The 17,500-nt window shown below is 46.7% G+C and overlaps 74 non-coding genes and 3 pseudogenes across 74 annotated transcripts in view; all 77 read right to left on the bottom strand.

Moving 5' to 3' along the window:
• Positions 1 to 2: 2 nt before the first annotated feature.
• Positions 3 to 121, bottom strand: LOC125795013 (5S ribosomal RNA). The gene has a single exon (XR_007434025.1). It is a non-coding gene; the product is annotated as a 5S ribosomal RNA (ribosomal RNA).
• A 110-nt stretch (positions 122 to 231) lies between these two features.
• Positions 232 to 350, bottom strand: LOC125795191 (5S ribosomal RNA). Its single transcript, XR_007434202.1, has one exon. It is a non-coding gene; the product is annotated as a 5S ribosomal RNA (ribosomal RNA).
• Positions 351 to 460: 110 nt separating this feature from the next.
• Positions 461 to 579, bottom strand: LOC125794563 (5S ribosomal RNA). Its single transcript, XR_007433666.1, has one exon. It is a non-coding gene; the product is annotated as a 5S ribosomal RNA (ribosomal RNA).
• Positions 580 to 689: 110 nt separating this feature from the next.
• On the bottom strand, positions 690 to 808 carry LOC125795043 (5S ribosomal RNA). Its single transcript, XR_007434055.1, has one exon. It is a non-coding gene; the product is annotated as a 5S ribosomal RNA (ribosomal RNA).
• Positions 809 to 918: 110 nt separating this feature from the next.
• Positions 919 to 1,037, bottom strand: LOC125795038 (5S ribosomal RNA). Its single transcript, XR_007434050.1, has one exon. It is a non-coding gene; the product is annotated as a 5S ribosomal RNA (ribosomal RNA).
• Positions 1,038 to 1,147: 110 nt separating this feature from the next.
• On the bottom strand, positions 1,148 to 1,266 carry LOC125795183 (5S ribosomal RNA). The gene has a single exon (XR_007434194.1). It is a non-coding gene; the product is annotated as a 5S ribosomal RNA (ribosomal RNA).
• Positions 1,267 to 1,376: 110 nt separating this feature from the next.
• On the bottom strand, positions 1,377 to 1,495 carry LOC125795178 (5S ribosomal RNA). The gene has a single exon (XR_007434189.1). It is a non-coding gene; the product is annotated as a 5S ribosomal RNA (ribosomal RNA).
• A 110-nt stretch (positions 1,496 to 1,605) lies between these two features.
• On the bottom strand, positions 1,606 to 1,724 carry LOC125794623 (5S ribosomal RNA). The gene has a single exon (XR_007433729.1). It is a non-coding gene; the product is annotated as a 5S ribosomal RNA (ribosomal RNA).
• Positions 1,725 to 1,834: 110 nt separating this feature from the next.
• Positions 1,835 to 1,953, bottom strand: LOC125795051 (5S ribosomal RNA). The gene has a single exon (XR_007434062.1). It is a non-coding gene; the product is annotated as a 5S ribosomal RNA (ribosomal RNA).
• A 110-nt stretch (positions 1,954 to 2,063) lies between these two features.
• On the bottom strand, positions 2,064 to 2,182 carry LOC125794956 (5S ribosomal RNA). Its single transcript, XR_007433968.1, has one exon. It is a non-coding gene; the product is annotated as a 5S ribosomal RNA (ribosomal RNA).
• Positions 2,183 to 2,292: 110 nt separating this feature from the next.
• Positions 2,293 to 2,411, bottom strand: LOC125795015 (5S ribosomal RNA). The gene has a single exon (XR_007434027.1). It is a non-coding gene; the product is annotated as a 5S ribosomal RNA (ribosomal RNA).
• Positions 2,412 to 2,521: 110 nt separating this feature from the next.
• On the bottom strand, positions 2,522 to 2,640 carry LOC125794957 (5S ribosomal RNA). Its single transcript, XR_007433969.1, has one exon. It is a non-coding gene; the product is annotated as a 5S ribosomal RNA (ribosomal RNA).
• A 110-nt stretch (positions 2,641 to 2,750) lies between these two features.
• Positions 2,751 to 2,869, bottom strand: LOC125795211 (5S ribosomal RNA). Its single transcript, XR_007434222.1, has one exon. It is a non-coding gene; the product is annotated as a 5S ribosomal RNA (ribosomal RNA).
• A 110-nt stretch (positions 2,870 to 2,979) lies between these two features.
• LOC125794958 (5S ribosomal RNA) lies at positions 2,980 to 3,098 on the bottom strand. The gene has a single exon (XR_007433970.1). It is a non-coding gene; the product is annotated as a 5S ribosomal RNA (ribosomal RNA).
• A 110-nt stretch (positions 3,099 to 3,208) lies between these two features.
• LOC125794612 (5S ribosomal RNA) lies at positions 3,209 to 3,327 on the bottom strand. The gene has a single exon (XR_007433718.1). It is a non-coding gene; the product is annotated as a 5S ribosomal RNA (ribosomal RNA).
• A 110-nt stretch (positions 3,328 to 3,437) lies between these two features.
• Positions 3,438 to 3,556, bottom strand: LOC125794960 (5S ribosomal RNA). The gene has a single exon (XR_007433972.1). It is a non-coding gene; the product is annotated as a 5S ribosomal RNA (ribosomal RNA).
• A 110-nt stretch (positions 3,557 to 3,666) lies between these two features.
• Positions 3,667 to 3,785, bottom strand: LOC125794961 (5S ribosomal RNA). The gene has a single exon (XR_007433973.1). It is a non-coding gene; the product is annotated as a 5S ribosomal RNA (ribosomal RNA).
• Positions 3,786 to 3,895: 110 nt separating this feature from the next.
• LOC125794962 (5S ribosomal RNA) lies at positions 3,896 to 4,014 on the bottom strand. The gene has a single exon (XR_007433974.1). It is a non-coding gene; the product is annotated as a 5S ribosomal RNA (ribosomal RNA).
• A 110-nt stretch (positions 4,015 to 4,124) lies between these two features.
• Positions 4,125 to 4,243, bottom strand: LOC125794963 (5S ribosomal RNA). The gene has a single exon (XR_007433975.1). It is a non-coding gene; the product is annotated as a 5S ribosomal RNA (ribosomal RNA).
• Positions 4,244 to 4,353: 110 nt separating this feature from the next.
• On the bottom strand, positions 4,354 to 4,472 carry LOC125795212 (5S ribosomal RNA). The gene has a single exon (XR_007434223.1). It is a non-coding gene; the product is annotated as a 5S ribosomal RNA (ribosomal RNA).
• Positions 4,473 to 4,582: 110 nt separating this feature from the next.
• Positions 4,583 to 4,701, bottom strand: LOC125794964 (5S ribosomal RNA). Its single transcript, XR_007433976.1, has one exon. It is a non-coding gene; the product is annotated as a 5S ribosomal RNA (ribosomal RNA).
• Positions 4,702 to 4,811: 110 nt separating this feature from the next.
• On the bottom strand, positions 4,812 to 4,930 carry LOC125795116 (5S ribosomal RNA). The gene has a single exon (XR_007434127.1). It is a non-coding gene; the product is annotated as a 5S ribosomal RNA (ribosomal RNA).
• Positions 4,931 to 5,040: 110 nt separating this feature from the next.
• Positions 5,041 to 5,159, bottom strand: LOC125794965 (5S ribosomal RNA). The gene has a single exon (XR_007433977.1). It is a non-coding gene; the product is annotated as a 5S ribosomal RNA (ribosomal RNA).
• A 110-nt stretch (positions 5,160 to 5,269) lies between these two features.
• Positions 5,270 to 5,388, bottom strand: LOC125794966 (5S ribosomal RNA). Its single transcript, XR_007433978.1, has one exon. It is a non-coding gene; the product is annotated as a 5S ribosomal RNA (ribosomal RNA).
• A 110-nt stretch (positions 5,389 to 5,498) lies between these two features.
• LOC125794967 (5S ribosomal RNA) lies at positions 5,499 to 5,617 on the bottom strand. Its single transcript, XR_007433979.1, has one exon. It is a non-coding gene; the product is annotated as a 5S ribosomal RNA (ribosomal RNA).
• A 110-nt stretch (positions 5,618 to 5,727) lies between these two features.
• Positions 5,728 to 5,846, bottom strand: LOC125795002 (5S ribosomal RNA). Its single transcript, XR_007434014.1, has one exon. It is a non-coding gene; the product is annotated as a 5S ribosomal RNA (ribosomal RNA).
• Positions 5,847 to 5,956: 110 nt separating this feature from the next.
• LOC125795213 (5S ribosomal RNA) lies at positions 5,957 to 6,075 on the bottom strand. The gene has a single exon (XR_007434224.1). It is a non-coding gene; the product is annotated as a 5S ribosomal RNA (ribosomal RNA).
• A 110-nt stretch (positions 6,076 to 6,185) lies between these two features.
• LOC125794968 (5S ribosomal RNA) lies at positions 6,186 to 6,304 on the bottom strand. The gene has a single exon (XR_007433980.1). It is a non-coding gene; the product is annotated as a 5S ribosomal RNA (ribosomal RNA).
• A 110-nt stretch (positions 6,305 to 6,414) lies between these two features.
• Positions 6,415 to 6,533, bottom strand: LOC125794969 (5S ribosomal RNA). The gene has a single exon (XR_007433981.1). It is a non-coding gene; the product is annotated as a 5S ribosomal RNA (ribosomal RNA).
• A 110-nt stretch (positions 6,534 to 6,643) lies between these two features.
• On the bottom strand, positions 6,644 to 6,762 carry LOC125794971 (5S ribosomal RNA). The gene has a single exon (XR_007433983.1). It is a non-coding gene; the product is annotated as a 5S ribosomal RNA (ribosomal RNA).
• Positions 6,763 to 6,872: 110 nt separating this feature from the next.
• On the bottom strand, positions 6,873 to 6,991 carry LOC125794972 (5S ribosomal RNA). Its single transcript, XR_007433984.1, has one exon. It is a non-coding gene; the product is annotated as a 5S ribosomal RNA (ribosomal RNA).
• A 110-nt stretch (positions 6,992 to 7,101) lies between these two features.
• Positions 7,102 to 7,220, bottom strand: LOC125795214 (5S ribosomal RNA). Its single transcript, XR_007434225.1, has one exon. It is a non-coding gene; the product is annotated as a 5S ribosomal RNA (ribosomal RNA).
• A 110-nt stretch (positions 7,221 to 7,330) lies between these two features.
• On the bottom strand, positions 7,331 to 7,449 carry LOC125795108 (5S ribosomal RNA). Its single transcript, XR_007434119.1, has one exon. It is a non-coding gene; the product is annotated as a 5S ribosomal RNA (ribosomal RNA).
• Positions 7,450 to 7,559: 110 nt separating this feature from the next.
• LOC125795129 (5S ribosomal RNA) lies at positions 7,560 to 7,678 on the bottom strand. Its single transcript, XR_007434140.1, has one exon. It is a non-coding gene; the product is annotated as a 5S ribosomal RNA (ribosomal RNA).
• Positions 7,679 to 7,797: 119 nt separating this feature from the next.
• On the bottom strand, positions 7,798 to 7,917 carry LOC125794553 (5S ribosomal RNA). Its single transcript, XR_007433657.1, has one exon. It is a non-coding gene; the product is annotated as a 5S ribosomal RNA (ribosomal RNA).
• Positions 7,918 to 8,027: 110 nt separating this feature from the next.
• Positions 8,028 to 8,146, bottom strand: LOC125794973 (5S ribosomal RNA). The gene has a single exon (XR_007433985.1). It is a non-coding gene; the product is annotated as a 5S ribosomal RNA (ribosomal RNA).
• Positions 8,147 to 8,256: 110 nt separating this feature from the next.
• On the bottom strand, positions 8,257 to 8,375 carry LOC125794974 (5S ribosomal RNA). Its single transcript, XR_007433986.1, has one exon. It is a non-coding gene; the product is annotated as a 5S ribosomal RNA (ribosomal RNA).
• A 110-nt stretch (positions 8,376 to 8,485) lies between these two features.
• On the bottom strand, positions 8,486 to 8,604 carry LOC125794975 (5S ribosomal RNA). The gene has a single exon (XR_007433987.1). It is a non-coding gene; the product is annotated as a 5S ribosomal RNA (ribosomal RNA).
• A 110-nt stretch (positions 8,605 to 8,714) lies between these two features.
• LOC125795196 (5S ribosomal RNA) lies at positions 8,715 to 8,833 on the bottom strand. Its single transcript, XR_007434207.1, has one exon. It is a non-coding gene; the product is annotated as a 5S ribosomal RNA (ribosomal RNA).
• Positions 8,834 to 8,943: 110 nt separating this feature from the next.
• LOC125795068 (5S ribosomal RNA) lies at positions 8,944 to 9,062 on the bottom strand. The gene has a single exon (XR_007434079.1). It is a non-coding gene; the product is annotated as a 5S ribosomal RNA (ribosomal RNA).
• Positions 9,063 to 9,172: 110 nt separating this feature from the next.
• LOC125794976 (5S ribosomal RNA) lies at positions 9,173 to 9,291 on the bottom strand. The gene has a single exon (XR_007433988.1). It is a non-coding gene; the product is annotated as a 5S ribosomal RNA (ribosomal RNA).
• Positions 9,292 to 9,401: 110 nt separating this feature from the next.
• LOC125794977 (5S ribosomal RNA) lies at positions 9,402 to 9,520 on the bottom strand. Its single transcript, XR_007433989.1, has one exon. It is a non-coding gene; the product is annotated as a 5S ribosomal RNA (ribosomal RNA).
• A 110-nt stretch (positions 9,521 to 9,630) lies between these two features.
• Positions 9,631 to 9,749, bottom strand: LOC125794978 (5S ribosomal RNA). The gene has a single exon (XR_007433990.1). It is a non-coding gene; the product is annotated as a 5S ribosomal RNA (ribosomal RNA).
• A 110-nt stretch (positions 9,750 to 9,859) lies between these two features.
• Positions 9,860 to 9,978, bottom strand: LOC125794979 (5S ribosomal RNA). The gene has a single exon (XR_007433991.1). It is a non-coding gene; the product is annotated as a 5S ribosomal RNA (ribosomal RNA).
• A 110-nt stretch (positions 9,979 to 10,088) lies between these two features.
• Positions 10,089 to 10,207, bottom strand: LOC125794980 (5S ribosomal RNA). Its single transcript, XR_007433992.1, has one exon. It is a non-coding gene; the product is annotated as a 5S ribosomal RNA (ribosomal RNA).
• A 110-nt stretch (positions 10,208 to 10,317) lies between these two features.
• Positions 10,318 to 10,436, bottom strand: LOC125794982 (5S ribosomal RNA). Its single transcript, XR_007433994.1, has one exon. It is a non-coding gene; the product is annotated as a 5S ribosomal RNA (ribosomal RNA).
• A 110-nt stretch (positions 10,437 to 10,546) lies between these two features.
• On the bottom strand, positions 10,547 to 10,665 carry LOC125794983 (5S ribosomal RNA). The gene has a single exon (XR_007433995.1). It is a non-coding gene; the product is annotated as a 5S ribosomal RNA (ribosomal RNA).
• A 110-nt stretch (positions 10,666 to 10,775) lies between these two features.
• On the bottom strand, positions 10,776 to 10,894 carry LOC125795217 (5S ribosomal RNA). The gene has a single exon (XR_007434228.1). It is a non-coding gene; the product is annotated as a 5S ribosomal RNA (ribosomal RNA).
• Positions 10,895 to 11,004: 110 nt separating this feature from the next.
• On the bottom strand, positions 11,005 to 11,113 carry LOC125794707 (5S ribosomal RNA; annotated as a pseudogene).
• Positions 11,114 to 11,223: 110 nt separating this feature from the next.
• LOC125795114 (5S ribosomal RNA) lies at positions 11,224 to 11,342 on the bottom strand. The gene has a single exon (XR_007434125.1). It is a non-coding gene; the product is annotated as a 5S ribosomal RNA (ribosomal RNA).
• Positions 11,343 to 11,452: 110 nt separating this feature from the next.
• On the bottom strand, positions 11,453 to 11,571 carry LOC125794984 (5S ribosomal RNA). The gene has a single exon (XR_007433996.1). It is a non-coding gene; the product is annotated as a 5S ribosomal RNA (ribosomal RNA).
• A 110-nt stretch (positions 11,572 to 11,681) lies between these two features.
• LOC125794985 (5S ribosomal RNA) lies at positions 11,682 to 11,800 on the bottom strand. The gene has a single exon (XR_007433997.1). It is a non-coding gene; the product is annotated as a 5S ribosomal RNA (ribosomal RNA).
• A 110-nt stretch (positions 11,801 to 11,910) lies between these two features.
• LOC125794607 (5S ribosomal RNA) lies at positions 11,911 to 12,029 on the bottom strand. Its single transcript, XR_007433713.1, has one exon. It is a non-coding gene; the product is annotated as a 5S ribosomal RNA (ribosomal RNA).
• A 110-nt stretch (positions 12,030 to 12,139) lies between these two features.
• On the bottom strand, positions 12,140 to 12,258 carry LOC125795011 (5S ribosomal RNA). Its single transcript, XR_007434023.1, has one exon. It is a non-coding gene; the product is annotated as a 5S ribosomal RNA (ribosomal RNA).
• A 110-nt stretch (positions 12,259 to 12,368) lies between these two features.
• LOC125794986 (5S ribosomal RNA) lies at positions 12,369 to 12,487 on the bottom strand. The gene has a single exon (XR_007433998.1). It is a non-coding gene; the product is annotated as a 5S ribosomal RNA (ribosomal RNA).
• A 110-nt stretch (positions 12,488 to 12,597) lies between these two features.
• On the bottom strand, positions 12,598 to 12,716 carry LOC125794987 (5S ribosomal RNA). Its single transcript, XR_007433999.1, has one exon. It is a non-coding gene; the product is annotated as a 5S ribosomal RNA (ribosomal RNA).
• A 110-nt stretch (positions 12,717 to 12,826) lies between these two features.
• Positions 12,827 to 12,945, bottom strand: LOC125794988 (5S ribosomal RNA). Its single transcript, XR_007434000.1, has one exon. It is a non-coding gene; the product is annotated as a 5S ribosomal RNA (ribosomal RNA).
• A 110-nt stretch (positions 12,946 to 13,055) lies between these two features.
• Positions 13,056 to 13,164, bottom strand: LOC125794708 (5S ribosomal RNA; annotated as a pseudogene).
• Positions 13,165 to 13,274: 110 nt separating this feature from the next.
• On the bottom strand, positions 13,275 to 13,393 carry LOC125795146 (5S ribosomal RNA). The gene has a single exon (XR_007434157.1). It is a non-coding gene; the product is annotated as a 5S ribosomal RNA (ribosomal RNA).
• Positions 13,394 to 13,503: 110 nt separating this feature from the next.
• Positions 13,504 to 13,622, bottom strand: LOC125794989 (5S ribosomal RNA). Its single transcript, XR_007434001.1, has one exon. It is a non-coding gene; the product is annotated as a 5S ribosomal RNA (ribosomal RNA).
• A 110-nt stretch (positions 13,623 to 13,732) lies between these two features.
• Positions 13,733 to 13,851, bottom strand: LOC125794990 (5S ribosomal RNA). The gene has a single exon (XR_007434002.1). It is a non-coding gene; the product is annotated as a 5S ribosomal RNA (ribosomal RNA).
• A 110-nt stretch (positions 13,852 to 13,961) lies between these two features.
• LOC125794718 (5S ribosomal RNA) lies at positions 13,962 to 14,070 on the bottom strand (annotated as a pseudogene).
• Positions 14,071 to 14,180: 110 nt separating this feature from the next.
• On the bottom strand, positions 14,181 to 14,299 carry LOC125795084 (5S ribosomal RNA). Its single transcript, XR_007434095.1, has one exon. It is a non-coding gene; the product is annotated as a 5S ribosomal RNA (ribosomal RNA).
• A 110-nt stretch (positions 14,300 to 14,409) lies between these two features.
• On the bottom strand, positions 14,410 to 14,528 carry LOC125794991 (5S ribosomal RNA). The gene has a single exon (XR_007434003.1). It is a non-coding gene; the product is annotated as a 5S ribosomal RNA (ribosomal RNA).
• Positions 14,529 to 14,638: 110 nt separating this feature from the next.
• On the bottom strand, positions 14,639 to 14,757 carry LOC125795016 (5S ribosomal RNA). The gene has a single exon (XR_007434028.1). It is a non-coding gene; the product is annotated as a 5S ribosomal RNA (ribosomal RNA).
• A 110-nt stretch (positions 14,758 to 14,867) lies between these two features.
• On the bottom strand, positions 14,868 to 14,986 carry LOC125795192 (5S ribosomal RNA). Its single transcript, XR_007434203.1, has one exon. It is a non-coding gene; the product is annotated as a 5S ribosomal RNA (ribosomal RNA).
• Positions 14,987 to 15,096: 110 nt separating this feature from the next.
• Positions 15,097 to 15,215, bottom strand: LOC125794993 (5S ribosomal RNA). Its single transcript, XR_007434005.1, has one exon. It is a non-coding gene; the product is annotated as a 5S ribosomal RNA (ribosomal RNA).
• A 110-nt stretch (positions 15,216 to 15,325) lies between these two features.
• LOC125794994 (5S ribosomal RNA) lies at positions 15,326 to 15,444 on the bottom strand. The gene has a single exon (XR_007434006.1). It is a non-coding gene; the product is annotated as a 5S ribosomal RNA (ribosomal RNA).
• A 110-nt stretch (positions 15,445 to 15,554) lies between these two features.
• Positions 15,555 to 15,673, bottom strand: LOC125794995 (5S ribosomal RNA). The gene has a single exon (XR_007434007.1). It is a non-coding gene; the product is annotated as a 5S ribosomal RNA (ribosomal RNA).
• Positions 15,674 to 15,783: 110 nt separating this feature from the next.
• LOC125795140 (5S ribosomal RNA) lies at positions 15,784 to 15,902 on the bottom strand. Its single transcript, XR_007434151.1, has one exon. It is a non-coding gene; the product is annotated as a 5S ribosomal RNA (ribosomal RNA).
• Positions 15,903 to 16,012: 110 nt separating this feature from the next.
• LOC125794996 (5S ribosomal RNA) lies at positions 16,013 to 16,131 on the bottom strand. The gene has a single exon (XR_007434008.1). It is a non-coding gene; the product is annotated as a 5S ribosomal RNA (ribosomal RNA).
• Positions 16,132 to 16,241: 110 nt separating this feature from the next.
• On the bottom strand, positions 16,242 to 16,360 carry LOC125795145 (5S ribosomal RNA). The gene has a single exon (XR_007434156.1). It is a non-coding gene; the product is annotated as a 5S ribosomal RNA (ribosomal RNA).
• Positions 16,361 to 16,470: 110 nt separating this feature from the next.
• On the bottom strand, positions 16,471 to 16,589 carry LOC125795158 (5S ribosomal RNA). Its single transcript, XR_007434169.1, has one exon. It is a non-coding gene; the product is annotated as a 5S ribosomal RNA (ribosomal RNA).
• Positions 16,590 to 16,699: 110 nt separating this feature from the next.
• On the bottom strand, positions 16,700 to 16,818 carry LOC125795103 (5S ribosomal RNA). Its single transcript, XR_007434114.1, has one exon. It is a non-coding gene; the product is annotated as a 5S ribosomal RNA (ribosomal RNA).
• Positions 16,819 to 16,928: 110 nt separating this feature from the next.
• On the bottom strand, positions 16,929 to 17,047 carry LOC125795201 (5S ribosomal RNA). Its single transcript, XR_007434212.1, has one exon. It is a non-coding gene; the product is annotated as a 5S ribosomal RNA (ribosomal RNA).
• A 110-nt stretch (positions 17,048 to 17,157) lies between these two features.
• On the bottom strand, positions 17,158 to 17,276 carry LOC125795000 (5S ribosomal RNA). The gene has a single exon (XR_007434012.1). It is a non-coding gene; the product is annotated as a 5S ribosomal RNA (ribosomal RNA).
• Positions 17,277 to 17,386: 110 nt separating this feature from the next.
• The window catches only part of LOC125794997 (5S ribosomal RNA), a 119-nt gene continuing 5 nt past the window's right edge, over positions 17,387 to 17,500 (bottom strand). Inside the window, exon 1 of the ribosomal RNA XR_007434009.1 lies at positions 17,387 to 17,500. This exon is cut by the window's right edge and continues 5 nt beyond it. This is a non-coding gene — a ribosomal RNA (5S ribosomal RNA).

Consider the following 17,500-nt stretch of genomic DNA (forward strand, 5'->3'; position numbering starts at 1 on the left):
AAAGCTTACAGCACCTGGTACTCCCAGGTGGTCTCCCATCCAAGTACTAACCAGGCCAAACCCTGCTTAGCTTCCGAGATCAGACGAGATCGGGCGTTCTCAGGGTAGTGTGACCGTAAGCCATTGCAGAGCTCTCATCAAGACTACTTATGCAACTTCATCTATGTTGGGTTCCAGATAACAAACTAGTAATGTATAACAAGACCATGGTAATGGAAGCAAGAGGGGAAAAGCTTACAGCACCTGGTATTCCCAGGTGGTCTCCCATCCAAGTACTAACCAGGCCAAACCCTGCTTAGCTTCCGAGATCAGACGAGATTGGGCGTTCTCAGGGTAGTGTGACCGTAAGCCATTGCAGAGCTCTCATCAAGACTACTTATGCAACTTCATCTATGTTGGGTTGCAGATAACAAACTAGTAATGTATAACAAGACCATGGTAATGGAAGCAAGAGGGGAAAAGCTTACAGCACCTGGTATTCCCAGGTGGTCTCCCATGCAAGTACTAACCAGGCCAAACCCTGCTTAGCTTCCGAGATCAGACGAGATCGGGCGTTCTCAGTGTAGTGTGACCGTAAGCCATTGCAGAGCTCTCATCAAGACTACTTATGCAACTTCATCTATGTTGGGTTTCAGATAACAAACTAGTAAAGTATAACAAGACCATGGTAATGGAAGCAAGAGGGGAAAAGCTTACAGCACCTGGTATTCCCAGGTGGTCTCCCATCCAAGTACTAACCAGGCCAAACCCTGCTTAGCTTCCGAGATCAGACGAGATCGGGCATTCTCAGGGTAGTGTGACCGTAAGCCATTGCAGAGCTCTCATCAAGACTACTTATGCAACTTCATCTATGTTGGGTTTCAGATAACAAACTAGTAATGTATGACAAGACCATGGTAATGGAAGCAAGAGGGGAAAAGCTCACAGCACCTGGTATTCCCAGGTGGTCTCCCATCCAAGTACTAACCAGGCCAAACCCTGCTTAGCTTCCGAGATCAGACGAGATCGGGCGTTCTCAGGGTAGTGTGACCGTAAGCCATTGCAGAGCTCTCATCAAGACTACTTATGCAACTTCATCTATGTTGGGTTTCAGATAACAAACTAGTAATGTATAACAAGACCATGGTAATGGAAGCAAGAGGGGAAAAGCTTACAGCACCTGGTATTCCCAGGTGGTCTCCCATCCAATTACTAACCAGGCCAAACCCTGCTTAGCTTCCGAGATCAGACGAGATCGGGCGTTCTCAGGGTAGTGTGACCGTAAGCCATTGCAGAGCTCTCATCAAGACTACTTATGCAACTTCATCTATGTTGGGTTTCAGATAACAAACCAGTAATGTATAACAAGACCATGGTAATGGAAGCAAGAGGGGAAAAGCTTACAGCACCTGGTATTCCCAGGTGGTCGCCCATCCAAGTACTAACCAGGCCAAACCCTGCTTAGCTTCTGAGATCAGACGAGATCGGGCGTTCTCAGGGTAGTGTGACCGTAAGCCATTGCAGAGCTCTCATCAAGACTACTTATGCAACTTCATCTATGTTGGGTTTCAGATAACAAACTAGTAATGTATAACAAGACCATGGTAATGGAAGCAAGAGGGGAAAAGCTTACAGCACCTGGTATTCCCAGGTGGTCTCCCATCCAAGTACTAACCATGCCAAACCCTGCTTAGCTTCCGAGATCAGACGAGATCAGGCGTTCTCAGGGTAGCGTGACCGTAAACAATTGCAGAGCTCTCATCAAGACTACTTATGCAACTTCATCTATGTTGGGTTTCAGACAACAAACTAGTAATGTATAACAAGACCATGGTAATGGAAGCAAGAGGGGAAAAGCTTACAGCACCTGGTATTCCCAGGTGGTCTCCCATCCAAGTACTAACCAGGCCAAACCCTGCTTAGCTTCCGAGATCAGACGAGATCGGGCGTCCTCAGGGTAGTGTGACCGTAAGCCATTGCAGAGCTCTCATCAAGACTACTTATGCAACTTCATCTATGTTGGGTTTCAGAAAACAAACTAGTAATGTATAACAAGACCATGGTAATGGAAGCAAGAGGGGAAAAGCTTACAGCACCTGGTATTCCCAGGTGGTCTCCCATCCAAGTACTAACCAGGCCAAACCCTGCTTAGCTTCCGAGATCAGACGAGATCGGGCGTTCTCAGGGTAGTGTGACCGTAAGCCGTTGCAGAGCTCTCATCAAGACTACTTATGCAACTTCATCTATGTTGGGTTTCAGATAACAAACTAGTAATGTATAACAAGACCATGGTAATGGAAGCAAGAGGGGAAAAGCTTACAGCACCTGGTACTCCCAGGTGGTCTCCCATCCAAGTACTAACCAGGCCAAACCCTGCTTAGCTTCCGAGATCAGACGAGATCGGGCGTTCTCAGGGTAGTGTGACCGTAAGCCATTGCAGAGCTCTCATCAAGACTACTTATGCAACTTCATCTATGTTGGGTTCCAGATAACAAACTAGTAATGTATAACAAGACCATGGTAATGGAAGCAAGAGGGGAAAAGCTTACAGCACCTGGTATTCCCAGGTGGTCTCCCATCCAAGTACTAACCAGGCCAAACCCTGCTTAGCTTCCGAGATCAGACGAGATCGGGCGTTCTCAGGGTAGTGTGACCGTAAGCCATTGCAGAGCTCTCATCAAGACTACTTATGCAACTTCATCTATGTTGGGTTGCAGATAACAAACTAGTAATGTATAACAAGACCATGGTAATGGAAGCAAGAGGGGAAAAGCTTACTGCACCTGATATTCCCAGGTGGTCTCCCATCCAAGTACTAACCAGGCCAAACCCTGCTTAGCTTCCGAGATCAGACGAGATCGGGCGTTCTCAGGGTAGTGTGACCGTAAGCCATTGCAGAGCTCTCATCAAGACTACTTATGCAACTTCATCTATGTTGGGTTTCAGATAACAAACTAGTAATGTATAACAAGACCATGGTAATGGAAGCAAGAGGGGAAAAGCTTACAGCACCTGGTATTCCCAGGTGGTCTCCCATCCAAGTACTAACCAGGCCAAACCCTGCTTAGCTTCCGAGATCAGACGAGATCGGGCGTTCTCAGGGTAGTGTGACCGTAAGCCATTGCAGAGCTCTCATCAAGACTACTTATGCAACTTCATCTATGTTGGGTTTCAGAAAACAAACTAGTAATGTATAACAAGACCATGGTAATGGAAGCAAGAGGGGAAAAGCTTACTGCACCTGATATTCCCAGGTGGTCTCCCATCCAAGTACTAACCAGGGCAAACCCTGCTTAGCTTCCGAGATCAGACGAGATCGGGCGTTCTCAGGGTAGTGTGACCGTAAGCCATTGCAGAGCTCTCATCAAGACTACTTATGCAACTTCATCTATGTTGGGTTTCAGATAACAAACTAGTAATGTATAACAAGACCATGGTAATGGAAGCAAGAGGGGAAAAGCTTACAGCACCTGGTATTCCCAGGTGGTCTCCCATCCAAGTACTAACCAGGCCAAACCCTGCTTAGCTTCCGAGATCAGACGAGATCGGGCGTTCTCAGGGTAGTGTGACCGTAAGCCATTGCAGAGCTCTCATCAAGACTACTTATGCAACTTCATCTATGTTGGGTTTCAGAAAACAAACTAGTAATGTATAACAAGACCATGGTAATGGAAGCAAGAGGGGAAAAGCTTACAGCACCTGGTATTCCCAGGTGGTCTCCCATCCAAGTACTAACCAGGCCAAACCCTGCTTAGCTTCCGAGATCAGACGAGATCGGGCGTTCTCAGGGTAGTGTGACCGTAAGCCGTTGCAGAGCTCTCATCAAGACTACTTATGCAACTTCATCTATGTTGGGTTTCAGATAACAAACTAGTAATGTATAACAAGACCATGGTAATGGAAGCAAGAGGGGAAAAGCTTACAGCACCTGGTATTCCCAGGTGGTCTCCCATCCAAGTACTAACCAGGCCAAACCCTGCTTAGCTTCCGAGATCAGACGAGATCGGGCGTTCTCAGGGTAGTGTGACCGTAAGCCATTGCAGAGCTCTCATCAAGACTACTTATGCAACTTCATCTATGTTGGGTTCCAGATAACAAACTAGTAATGTATAACAAGACCATGGTAATGGAAGCAAGAAGGGAAAAGCTTACAGCACCTGGTATTCCCAGGTGGTCTCCCATCCAAGTACTAACCAGGCCAAACCCTGCTTAGCTTCCGAGATCAGACGAGATCGGGCGTTCTCAGGGTAGTGTGACCGTAAGCCATTGCAGAGCTCTCATCAAGACTACTTATGCAAATTCATCTATGTTGGGTTTCAGATAACAAACTAGTAATGTATAACAAGACCATGGTAATGGAAGCAAGAGGGGAAAAGCTTACTGCACCTGATATTCCCAGGTGGTCTCCCATCCAAGTACTAACCAGGCCAAACCCTGCTTAGCTTCCGAGATCAGACGAGATCGGGCGTTCTCAGGGTAGTGTGACCGTAAGCCATTGCAGAGCTCTCATCAAGACTACTTATGCAACTTCATCTATGTTGGGTTTCAGATAACAAACTAGTAATGTATAACAAGACCATGGTAATGGAAGCAAGAGGGGAAAAGCTTACAGCACCTGGTATTCCCAGGTGGTCTCCCATCCAAGTACTAACCAGGCCAAACCCTGCTTAGCTTCCGAGATCAGACGAGATCGGGCGTTCTCAGGGTAGTGTGACCGTAAGCCATTGCAGAGCTCTCATCAAGACTACTTATGCAACTTCATCTATGTTGGGTTTCAGATAACAAAGTAGTAATGTATAACAAGACCATGGTAATGGAAGCAAGAGGGGAAAAGCTTACAGCACCTGGTATTCCCAGGTGGTCTCCCATCCAAGTACTAACCAGGCCAAACCCTGCTTAGCTTCCGAGATCAGACGAGATCCGGCGTTCTCAGGGTAGTGTGGCCGTAAGCCATTGCAGAGCTCTCATCAAGACTACTTATGCAACTTCATCTATGTTGGGTTTCAGATAACAAACTAGTAATGTATAACAAGACCATGGTAATGGAAGCAAGAGGGGAAAAGCTTACAGCACCTGGTATTCCCAGGTGGTCTCCCATCCAAGTACTAACCAGGCCAAACCCTGCTTAGCTTCCGAGATCAGACGAGATCGGGCGTTCTCAGGGTAGTGTGACCGTAAGCCATTGCAGAGCTCTCATCAAGACTACTTATGCAACTTCATCTATGTTGGGTTGCAGATAACAAACTAGTAATGTATAACAAGACCATGGTAATGGAAGCAAGAGGGGAAAAGCTTACAGCACCTGGTATTCCCAGGTGGTCTCCCATCCAAGTACTAACCAGGCCAAACCCTGCTTAGCTTCCGAGATCAGACGAGATCGGGCGTTCTCAGGGTAGTGTGACCGTAAGCCATTGCAGAGCTCTCATCAAGACTACTTATGCAACTTCATCTATGTTGGGTTGCAGATAACAAACTAGTAATGTATAACAAGACCATGGTAATGGAAGCAAGAGGGGAAAAGCTTACAGCACCTGGTATTCCCAGGTGGTCTCCCATCCAAGTACTAACCAGGCCAAACCCTGCTTAGCTTCCGAGATCAGACGAGATCGGGCGTTCTCAGGGTAGTGTGACCGTAAGCCATTGCAGAGCTCTCATCAAGACTACTTATGCAACTTCATCTATGTTGGGTTTCAGAAAACAAACTAGTAATGTATAACAAGACCATGGTAATGGAAGCAAGAGGGGAAAAGCTTACAGCACCTGGTATTCCCAGGTGGTCTCCCATCCAAGTACTAACCAGGCCAAACCCTGCTTAGCTTCCGAGATCAGACGAGATCGGGCGTTCTCAGGGTAGTCTGACCGTAAGCCATTGCAGAGCTCTCATCAAGACTACTTATGCAACTTCATCTATGTTGGGTTTCAGATAACAAACTAGTAATGTATAACAAGACCATGGTAATGGAAGCAAGAGGGGAAAAGCTTACTGCACCTGATATTCCCAGGTGGTCTCCCATCCAAGTACTAACCAGGCCAAACCCTGCTTAGCTTCCGAGATCAGACGAGATCGGGCGTTCTCAGGGTAGTGTGACCGTAAGCCATTGCAGAGCTCTCATCAAGACTACTTATGCAACTTCATCTATGTTGGGTTTCAGATAACAAACTAGTAATGTATAACAAGACCATGGTAATGGAAGCAAGAGGGGAAAAGCTTACAGCACCTGGTATTCCCAGGTGGTCTCCCATCCAAGTACTAACCAGGCCAAACCCTGCTTAGCTTCCGAGATCAGACGAGATCGGGCGTTCTCAGGGTAGTGTGACCGTAAGCTATTGCAGAGCTCTCATCAAGACTACTTATGCAACTTCATCTATGTTGGGTTTCAGAAAACAAACTAGTAATGTATAACAAGACCATGGTAATGGAAGCAAGAGGGGAAAAGCTTACAGCACCTGGTATTCCCAGGTGGTCTCCCATCCAAGTACTAACCAGGCCAAACCCTGCTTAGCTTCCGAGATCAGACGAGATCGGGCGTTCTCAGGGTAGTGTGACCGTAAGCCGTTGCAGAGCTCTCATCAAGACTACTTATGCAACTTCATCTATGTTGGGTTTCAGATAACAAACTAGTAATGTATAACAAGACCATGGTAATGGAAGCAAGAGGGGAAAAGCTTACAGCACCTGGTATTCCCAGGTGGTCTCCCATCCAAGTACTAACCAGGCCAAACCCTGCTTAGCTTCCGAGATCAGACGAGATCGGGCGTTCTCAGGGTAGTGTGACCGTAAGCCATTGCAGAGCTCTCATCAAGACTACTTATGCAACTTCATCTATGTTGGGTTCCAGATAACAAACTAGTAATGTATAACAAGACCATGGTAATGGAAGCAAGAGGGGAAAAGCTTACAGCACCTGGTATTCCCAGGTGGTCTCCCATCCAAGTACTAACCAGGCCAAACCCTGCTTAGCTTCCGAGATCAGACGAGATCGGGCGTTCTCAGGGTAGTGTGACCGTAAGCCATTGCAGAGCTCTCATCAAGACTACTTATGCAACTTCATCTATGTTGGGTTTCAGATAACAAACTAGTAATGTATAACAAGACCATGGTAATGGAAGCAAGAGGGGAAAAGCTTACTGCACCTGATATTCCCAGGTGGTCTCCCATCCAAGTACTAACCAGGCCAAACCCTGCTTAGCTTCCGAGATCAGACGAGATCGGGCGTTCTCAGGGTAGTGTGACCGTAAGCCATTGCAGAGCTCTCATCAAGACTACTTATGCAACTTCATCTATGTTGGGTTTCAGATAACAAACTAGTAATGTATAACAAGACCATGGTAATGGAAGCAAGAGGGGAAAAGCTTACAGGACCTGGTATTCCCAGGTGGTCTCCCATCCAAGTACTAACCAGGCCAAACCCTGCTTAGCTTCCGAGATCAGACGAGATCGGGCGTTCTCAGGGTAGTGTGACCGTAAGCCATTGCAGAGCTCTCATCAAGACTACTTATGCAACTTCATCTATGTTGGGTTTCAGATAACAAACTAGTAATGTATAACAAGACCATGGTAATGGAAGCAAGAGGGGAAAAGCTTACAGCACCTGGTATTCCCAGGTGGTCTCCCATCCAAGTACTAACCAGGCCAAACCCTGCTTAGCTTCCGAGATCAGACAAGATCGGGCGTTCTCAGGGTAGTGTGACCGTAAGCCATTGAAGCCATTGCAGAGCTCTCATCAAGACTACTTATGCAACTTCATCTATGTTGGGTTTCAGATAACAAACTAGTAATGTATAACAAGACCATGGTAATGGAAGCAAGAGGGGAAAAGCTTACAGCACCTGGTATTCCCAGGTGGTCTCCCATCCAAGTACTAACCAGGCCAAACCCTGCCTTAGCTTCCGAGATCAGACGAGATCGGGCGTTCTCAGGGTAGTGTGACCGTAAGCCATTGCAGAGCTCTCATCAAGACTACTTATGCAACTTCATCTATGTTGGGTTTCAGATAACAAACTAGTAATGTATAACAAGTCCATGGTAATGGAAGCAAGAGGGGAAAAGCTTACAGCACCTGGTATTCCCAGGTGGTCTCCCATCCAAGTACTAACCAGGCCAAACCCTGCTTAGCTTCCGAGATCAGACGAGATCGGGCGTTCTCAGGGTAGTGTGACCGTAAGCCATTGCAGAGCTCTCATCAAGACTACTTATGCAACTTCATCTATGTTGGGTTTCAGATAACAAACTAGTAATGTATAACAAGACCATGGTAATGGAAGCAAGAGGGGAAAAGCTTACAGCACCTGGTATTCCCAGGTGGTCTCCCATCCAAGTACTAACCAGGCCAAACCCTGCTTAGCTTCCGAGATCAGACGAGATCGGGCGTTCTCAGGGTAGTGTGACCGTAAGCCATTGCAGAGCTCTCATCAAGACTACTTATGCAACTTCATCTATGTTGGGTTTCAGATAACAAACTAGTAATGTATAACAAGACCATGGTAATGGAAGCAAGAGGGGAAAAGCTTACAGCACCTGGTATTCCCAGGTGGTCTCCCATCCAAGTACTAACCAGGCCAAACCCTGCTTAGCTTCCGAGATCAGACGAGATCGGGCGTTCTCAGGGTAGTGTGACCGTAAGCCATTGCAGAGCTCTCATCAAGACTACTTATGCAACTTCATCTATGTTGGGTTTCAGATAACAAACTAGTAATGTATAACAAGACCATGGTAATGGAAGCAAGAGGGGAAAAGCTTACAGCACCTGGTATTCCCAGGTGGTCTCCCATCCAAGTACTAACCAGGCCAAACCCTGCTTAGCTTCCGAGATCAGACGAGATCGGGCGTTCTCAGGGTAGTGTGACCTTAAGCCATTGCAGAGCTCTCATCAAGACTACTTATGCAACTTCATCTATGTTGGGTTTCAGATAACAAACTAGTAATGTATAACAAGACCATGGTAATGGAAGCAAGAGGGGAAAAGCTTACAGCACCTGGTATTCCCAGGTGGTCTCCCATCCAAGTACTAACCAGGCCAAACCCTGCTTAGCTTCCGAGATCAGACGAGATCAGGCGTTCTCAGGGTAGTGTGACCGTAAGCCATTGCAGAGCTCTCATCAAGACTACTTATGCAACTTCATCTATGTTGGGTTTCAGATAACAAACTAGTAATGTATAACAAGACCATGGTAACGGAAGCAAGAGGGGAAAAGCTTACAGCACCTGGTATTCCCAGGTGGTCTCCCATCCAAGTACTAACCAGGCCAAACCCTGCTTAGCTTCCGAGATCAGACGAGATCGGGCGTTCTCAGGGTAGTGTGACCGTAAGCCATTGCAGAGCTCTCATCAAGACTACTTATGCAACTTCATCTATGTTGGGTTTCAGATAACAAACTAGTAATGTATAACAAGACCATGGTAATGGAAGCAAGAGGGGAAAAGCTTACAGCACCTGGTATTCCCAGGTGGTCTCCCATCCAAGTACTAACCAGGCCAAACCCTGCTTAGCTTCCGAGATCAGACGAGATCGGGCGTTCTCAGGGTAGTGTGACCGTAAGCCATTGCAGAGCTCTCATCAAGACTACTTATGCAACTTCATCTATGTTGGGTTTCAGATAACAAACTAGTAATGTATAACAAGACCATGGTAATGGAAGCAAGAGGGGAAAAGCTTACAGCACCTGGTATTCCCAGGTGGTCTCCCATCCAAGTACTAACCAGGCCAAACCCTGCTTAGCTTCCGAGATCAGACGAGATCGGGCGTTCTCAGGGTAGTGTGACCGTAAGCCATTGCAGAGCTCTCATCAAGACTACTTATGCAACTTCATCTATGTTGGGTTTCAGCTAACAAACTAGTAATGTATAACAAGACCATGGTAATGGAAGCAAGAGGGGAAAAGCTTACAGCACCTGGTATTCCCAGGTGGTCTCCCATCCAAGTACTAACCAGGCCAAACCCTGCTTAGCTTCCGAGATCAGACGAGATCGGGCGTTCTCAGGGTAGTGTGACCGTAAGCCATTGCAAAGCTCTCATCAAGACTACTTATGTAACTTCATCTATGTTGGGTTTCAGATAACAAACTAGTAATGTATAACAAGACCATGGTAATGGAAGCAAGAGGGGAAAAGCTTACAGCACCTGGTATTCCCAGGTGGTCTCCCATCCAAGTACTAACCAGGCCAAACCCTGCTTAGCTTCCGAGATCAGACGAGATCGGGCGTTCTCAGGGTAGTGTGACCGTAAGCCATTGCAGAGCTCTCATCAAGACTACTTATGCATCTTCATCTATGTTGGGTTTCAGATAACAAACTAGTAATGTATAACAAGACCATGGTAATGGAAGCAAGAGGGGAAAAGCTTACAGCACCTGGTATTCCCAGGTGGTCTCCCATCCAAGTACTAACCAGGCCAAACCCTGCTTAGCTTCCGAGATCAGACGAGATCGGGCGTTCTCAGGGTAGTGTGACCGTAAGCCATTGCAGAGCTCTCATCAAGACTACTTATGCAACTTCATCTATGTTGGGTTTCAGATAACAAACTAGTAATGTATAACAAGACCATGGTAATGGAAGCAAGAGGGGAAAAGCTTACAGCACCTGGTATTCCCAGGTGGTCTCCCATCCAAGTACTAACCAGGCCAAACCCTGCTTAGCTTCCGAGATCAGACGAGATCGGGCGTTCTCAGGGTAGTGTGACCGTAAGCCATTGCAGAGCTCTCATCAAGACTACTTATGCAACTTCATCTATGTTGGGTTTCAGATAACAAACTAGTAATGTATAACAAGACCATGGTAATGGAAGCAAGAGGGGAAAAGCTTACAGCACCTGGTATTCCCAGGTGGTCTCCCATCCAAGTACTAACCAGGCAAAACCCTGCTTAGCTTCCGAGATCAGACGAGATCGGGCGTTCTCAGGGCAGTGTGACCGTAAGCCATTGCAGAGCTCTCATCAAGACTACTTATGCAACTTCATCTATGTTGGGTTTCAGATAACAAACTAGTAATGTATAACAAGACCATGGTAATGGAAGCAAGAGGGGAAAAGCTTACAGCACCTGGTATTCCCAGGTGGTCTCCCATCCAAGTACTAACCAGGCCAAACCCTGCTTAGCTTCCGAGATCAGACGTTCTCAGGGTAGTGTGACCGTAAGCCATTGCAGAACTCTCATCAAGACTACTTATGCAACTTCATCTATGTTGGGTTTCAGATAACAAACTAGTAATGTATAACAAGACCATGGTAATGGAAGCAAGAGGGGAAAAGCTTACAGCACCTGGTATTCCCAGGTGGTCTCCCATCCAAGTACTAACCAGGCCAAACCCTGCTTAGCTTCCGAGATCAGACGAGATCGGGCGTTCTCAGGGTAGTGTGACCGTAAGGCATTGCAGAGCTCTCATCAAGACTACTTATGCAACTTCATCTATGTTGGGTTTCAGATAACAAACTAGTAATGTATAACAAGACCATGGTAATGGAAGCAAGAGGGGAAAAGCTTACAGCACCTGGTATTCCCAGGTGGTCTCCCATCCAAGTACTAACCAGGCCAAACCCTGCTTAGCTTCCGAGATCAGACGAGATCGGGCGTTCTCAGGGTAGTGTGACCGTAAGCCATTGCAAAGCTCTCATCAAGACTACTTATGCAACTTCATCTATGTTGGGTTTCAGATAACAAACTAGTAATGTATAACAAGACCATGGTAATGGAAGCAAGAGGGGAAAAGCTTACAGCACCTGGTATTCCCAGGTGGTCTCCCATCCAAGTACTAACCAGGCCAAACCCTGCTTAGCTTCCGAGATCAGACGAGATCGGGCGTTCTCAGGGTAGTGTGACCGTAAGCCATTGCAGAGCTCTCATCAAGACTACTTATGCAACTTCATCTATGTTGGGTTTCAGATAACAAACTAGTAATGTATAACAAGACCATGGTAATGGAAGCAAGAGGGGAAAAGCTTACAGCCCCTGGTATTCCCAGGTGGTCTCCCATCCAAGTACTAACCAGGCCAAACCCTGCTTAGCTCCCGAGATCAGACGAGCTCGGGCGTTCTCAGGGTAGTGTGACCGTAAGCCATTGCAGAGCTCTCATCAAGACTACTTATGCAACTTCATCTATGTTGGGTTTCAGATAACAAACTAGTAATGTATAACAAGACCATGGTAATGGAAGCAAGAGGGGAAAAGCTTACAGCACCTGGTATTCCCAGGTGGTCTCCCATCCAAGTACTAACCAGGCCAAACCCTGCTTAGCTTCCGAGATCAGACGAGATCGGGCGTGCCCAGGGTAGTGTGACCGTAAGCCATTGCAGAGCTCTCATCAAGACTACTTATGCAACTTCATCTATGTTGGGTTTCAGATAACAAACTAGTAATGTATAACAAGACCATGGTAATGGAAGCAAGAGGGGAAAAGCTTACAGCACCTGGTATTCCCAGGTGGTCTCCCATCCAAGTACTAACCAGGCCAAACCCTGCTTAGCTTCCGAGATCAGACGAGATCGGGCGTTCTCAGGGTAGTGTGACCGTAAGCCATTGCAGAGCTCTCATCAAGACTACTTATGCAACTTCATCTATGTTGGGTTTCAGATAACAAACTAGTAATGTATAACAAGACCATGGTAATGGAAGCAAGAGGGGAAAAGCTTACAGCACCTGGTATTCCCAGGTGGTCTCCCATCCAAGTACTAACCAGGCCAAACCCTGCTTAGCTTCCGAGATCAGACGAGATCGGGCGTTCTCAGGGTAGTGTGACCGTAAGCCATTGCAGAGCTCTCATCAAGACTACTTATGCAACTTCATCTATGTTGGGTTTCAGATAACAAACTAGTAATGTATAACAAGACCATGGTAATGGAAGCAAGAGGGGAAAAGCTTACAGCACCTGGTATTCCCAGGTGGTCTCCCATCCAAGTACTAACCAGGCCAAACCCTGCTTAGCTTCCGAGATCAGACGAGATCGGGCGTTCTCAGGGTAGTGTGACCGTAAGCCATTGCAGAGCTCTCATCAAGACTACTTATGCAACTTCATCTATGTTGGGTTTCAGATAACAAACTAGTAATGTATAACAAGACCATGGTAATGGAAGCAAGAGGGGAAAAGCTTACAGCACCTGGTATTCCCAGGTGGTCTCCCATCCAAGTACTAACCAGGCCAAACCCTGCTTAGCTTCCGAGATCAGACGTTCTCAGGGTAGTGTGACCGTAAGCCATTGCAGAGCTCTCATCAAGACTACTTATGCAACTTCATCTATGTTGGGTTTCAGATAACAAACTAGTAATGTATAACAAGACCATGGTAATGGAAGCAAGAGGGGAAAAGCTTACAGCACCTGGTATTCCCAGGTGGTCTCCCATCCAAGTACTAACCAGGCCAAACCCTTCTTAGCTTCCGAGATCAGACGAGATCGGGCGTTCTCAGGGTAGTGTGACCGTAAGCCATTGCAGAGCTCTCATCAAGACTACTTATGCAACTTCATCTATGTTGGGTTTCAGATAACAAACTAGTAATGTATAACAAGACCATGGTAATGGAAGCAAGAGGGGAAAAGCTTACAGCACCTGGTATTCCCAGGTGGTCTCCCATCCAAGTACTAACCAGGCCAAACCCTGCTTAGCTTCCGAGATCAGACGAGATCGGGCGTTCTCAGGGTAGTGTGACCGTAAGCCATTGCAGAGCTCTCATCAAGACTACTTATGCAACTTCATCTATGTTGGGTTTCAGATAACAAACTAGTAATGTATAACAAGACCATGGTAATGGAAGCAAGAGGGGAAAAGCTTACAGCACCTGGTATTCCCAGGTGGTCTCCCATCCAAGTACTAACCAGGCCAAACCCTGCTTAGCTTCCGAGATCAGACGAGATCGGGCGTTCTCAGGGTAGTGTGACCGTAAGCCATTGCAGAGCTCTCATCAAGACTACTTATGCAACTTCATCTATGTTGGGTTTCAGATAACAAACTAGTAATGTATAACAAGACCATGGTAATGGAAGCAAGAGGGGAAAAGCTTACAGCACCTGGTATTCCCAGGTGGTCTCCCATCCAAGTACTAACCAGGCCAAACCCAGCTTAGCTTCCGAGATCAGACGTTCTCAGGGTAGTGTGACCGTAAGCCATTGCAGAGCTCTCATCAAGACTACTTATGCAACTTCATCTATGTTGGGTTTCAGATAACAAACTAGTAATGTATAACAAGACCATGGTAATGGAAGCAAGAGGGGAAAAGCTTACAGCACCTGGTATTCCCAGGTGGTCTCCCATCCAAGTACTAACCAGGCCAAACCCTGCTTAGCTTCCGAGATCAGACGAGATCGGGCGTTCTCAGGGTAGTGTGACCGTAATCCATTGCAGAGCTCTCATCAAGACTACTTATGCAACTTCATCTATGTTGGGTTTCAGATAACAAACTAGTAATGTATAACAAGACCATGGTAATGGAAGCAAGAGGGGAAAAGCTTACAGCACCTGGTATTCCCAGGTGGTCTCCCATCCAAGTACTAACCAGGCCAAACCCTGCTTAGCTTCCGAGATCAGACGAGATCGGGCGTTCTCAGGGTAGTGTGACCGTAAGCCGTTGCAGAGCTCTCATCAAGACTACTTATGCAACTTCATCTATGTTGGGTTTCAGATAACAAACTTGTAATGTATAACAAGACCATGGTAATGGAAGCAAGAGGGGAAAAGCTTACAGCACCTGGTACTCCCAGGTGGTCTCCCATCCAAGTACTAACCAGGCCAAACCCTGCTTAGCTTCCGAGATCAGACGAGATCGGGCGTTCTCAGGGTAGTGTGACCGTAAGCCATTGCAGAGCTCTCATCAAGACTACTTATGCAACTTCATCTATGTTGGGTTTCAGATAACAAACTAGTAATGTATAACAAGACCATGGTAATGGAAGCAAGAGGGGAAAAGCTTACAGCACCTGGTATTCCCAGGTGGTCTCCCATCCAAGTACTAACCAGGCCAAACCCTGCTTAGCTTCCGAGATCAGACGAGATTGGGCGTTCTCAGGGTAGTGTGACCGTAAGCCATTGCAGAGCTCTCATCAAGACTACTTATGCAACTTCATCTATGTTGGGTTTCAGATAACAACCTAGTAATGTATAACAAGACCATGGTAATGGAAGCAAGAGGGGAAAAGCTTACAGCACCTGGTATTCCCAGGTGGTCTCCCATCCAAGTACTAACCAGGCCAAACCCTGCTTAGCTTCCGAGATCAGACGAGATCGGGCGTTCTCAGGGTAGTGTGACCGTAAGCCATTGCAGAGCTCTCATCAAGACTACTTATGCAACTTCATCTATGTTGGGTTTCAGATAACAAACTAGTAATGTATAACAAGACCATGGTAATGGAAGCAAGAGGGGAAAAGCTTACAGCACCTGGTATTCCCAGGTGGTCTCCCATCCAAGTACTAACCAGGCCAAACCCTGCTTAGCTTCCGAGATCAGACGAGATCGGGCGTTCTCAGGGTAGTGTGACCGTAAGCCATTGCAGAGCTCTCATCAAGACTACTTATGCAACTTCATCTATGTTGGCTTTCAGATAACAAACTAGTAATGTATAACAAGACCATGGTAATGGAAGCAAGAGGGGAAAAGCTTACAGCACCTGGTATTCCCAGGTGGTCTCCCATCCAAGTACTAACCAGGCCAAACCCTGCTTAGCTTCCGAGATCAGACGAGATCGGGCGTTCTCAGGGTAGTGTGACCGTAAGCCATTGCAGAGCTCTCATCAAGACTACTTATGCAACTTCATCTATGTTGGGTTTCAGATAACAAACTAGTAATGTATAACAAGACCATGGTAATGGAAGCAAGAGGGGAAAAGCTTACAGCACCTGGTATTCCCAGGTGGTCTCCCATCCAAGTACTAACCAGGCCAAACCCTGCTTAGCTTCCGAGATCAGACGAGATCGGGCTTTCTCAGGGTAGTGTGACCGTAAGCCATTGCAGAGCTCTCATCAAGACTACTTATGCAACTTCATCTATGTTGGGTTTCAGATAACAAACTAGTAATGTATAACAAGACCATGGTAATGGAAGCAAGAGGGGAAAAGCTTACAGCACCTGGTATTCCCAGGTGGTCTCCCATCCAAGTACTAACCAGGCCAAACCCTGCTTAGCTTCCGAGATCAGACGAGATCGGGCGTTCTCAGGGTAGTGTGACCGTAAGCCATTGCAGAGCTCTCATCAAGACTACTTATGCAACTTCATCTATGTTGGGTTTCAGATAACAAACTAGTAATGTATAACAAGACCATGGTAATGGAAGCAAGAGGGGAAAAGCTTACAGCACCTGGTATTCCCAGGTGGTCTCCCATCCAAGTACTAACCAGGCCAAACCCTGCTTAGCTTCCGATATCAGACGAGATCGGGCGTTCTCAGGGTAGTGTGACCGTAAGCCATTGCAGAGCTCTCATCAAGACTACTTATGCAACTTCATCTATGTTGGGTTTCAGATAACAAACTATTAATGTATAACAAGACCATGGTAATGGAAGCAAGAGGGGAAAAGCTTACAGCACCTGGTATTCCCAGGTGGTCTCCCATCCAAGTACTAACCAGGCCAAACCCTGCTTAGTTTCCGAGATCAGACGAGATCGGGCGTTCTCAGGGTAGTGTGACCGTAAGCCATTGCAGAGCTCTCATCAAGACTACTTATGCAACTTCATCTATGTTGGGTTTCAGATAACAAACTAGTAATGTATAACAAGACCATGGTAATGGAAGCAAGAGGGGAAAAGCTTACAGCACCTGGTATTCCCAGGTGGTCTCCCATCCAAGTACTAACCAGGCCAAACCCTGCTTAGCTTCCAAGATCAGACGAGATCGGGCGTTCTCAGGGTAGTGTGACCGTAAGCCATTGCAGAGCTCTCATCAAGACTACTTATGCAACTTCATCTATGTTGGGTTTCAGATAACAAACTAGTAATGTATAACAAGACCATGGTAATGGAAGCAAGAGGGGAAAAGCTTATAGCACCTGGTATTCCCAGGTGGTCTCCCATCCAAGTACTAACCAGGCCAAACCCTGCTTAGCTTCCGAGATCAGACGAGATCGGGCGTTCTCAGGGTAGTGTAACCGTAAGCCATTGCAGAGCTCTCATCAAGACTACTTATGCAACTTCATCTATGTTGGGTTTCAGATAACAAACTAGTAATGTATAACAAGACCATGGTAATGGAAGCAAGAGTGGAAAAGCTTACAGCACCTGGTATTCCCAGGTGGTCTCCCATCCAAGTACTAACCAGGCCAAACCCTGCTTAGCTTCCGAGATCAGACGAGATCGGGCGTTCCCAGGGTAGTGTGACCGTAAGCCATTGCAGAGCTCTCATCAAGACTACTTATGCAACTTCATCTATGTTGGGTTTCAGATAACAAACTAGTAATGTATAACAAGACCATGGTAATGGAAGCAAGAGGGGAAAAGCTTACAGCACCTGGTATTCCCAGGTGGTCTCCCATCCAAGTACTAACCAGGCCAAACCCTGCTTAGCTTCCGAGATCAGACGAGATCGGGCGTTCTCAGGGTAGTGTGACCG

This window comes from Astyanax mexicanus, unplaced genomic scaffold (genome assembly GCF_023375975.1).
Source record: "Astyanax mexicanus isolate ESR-SI-001 unplaced genomic scaffold, AstMex3_surface scaffold_41, whole genome shotgun sequence".
NCBI lineage: Eukaryota > Metazoa > Chordata > Actinopteri > Characiformes > Acestrorhamphidae > Astyanax > Astyanax mexicanus.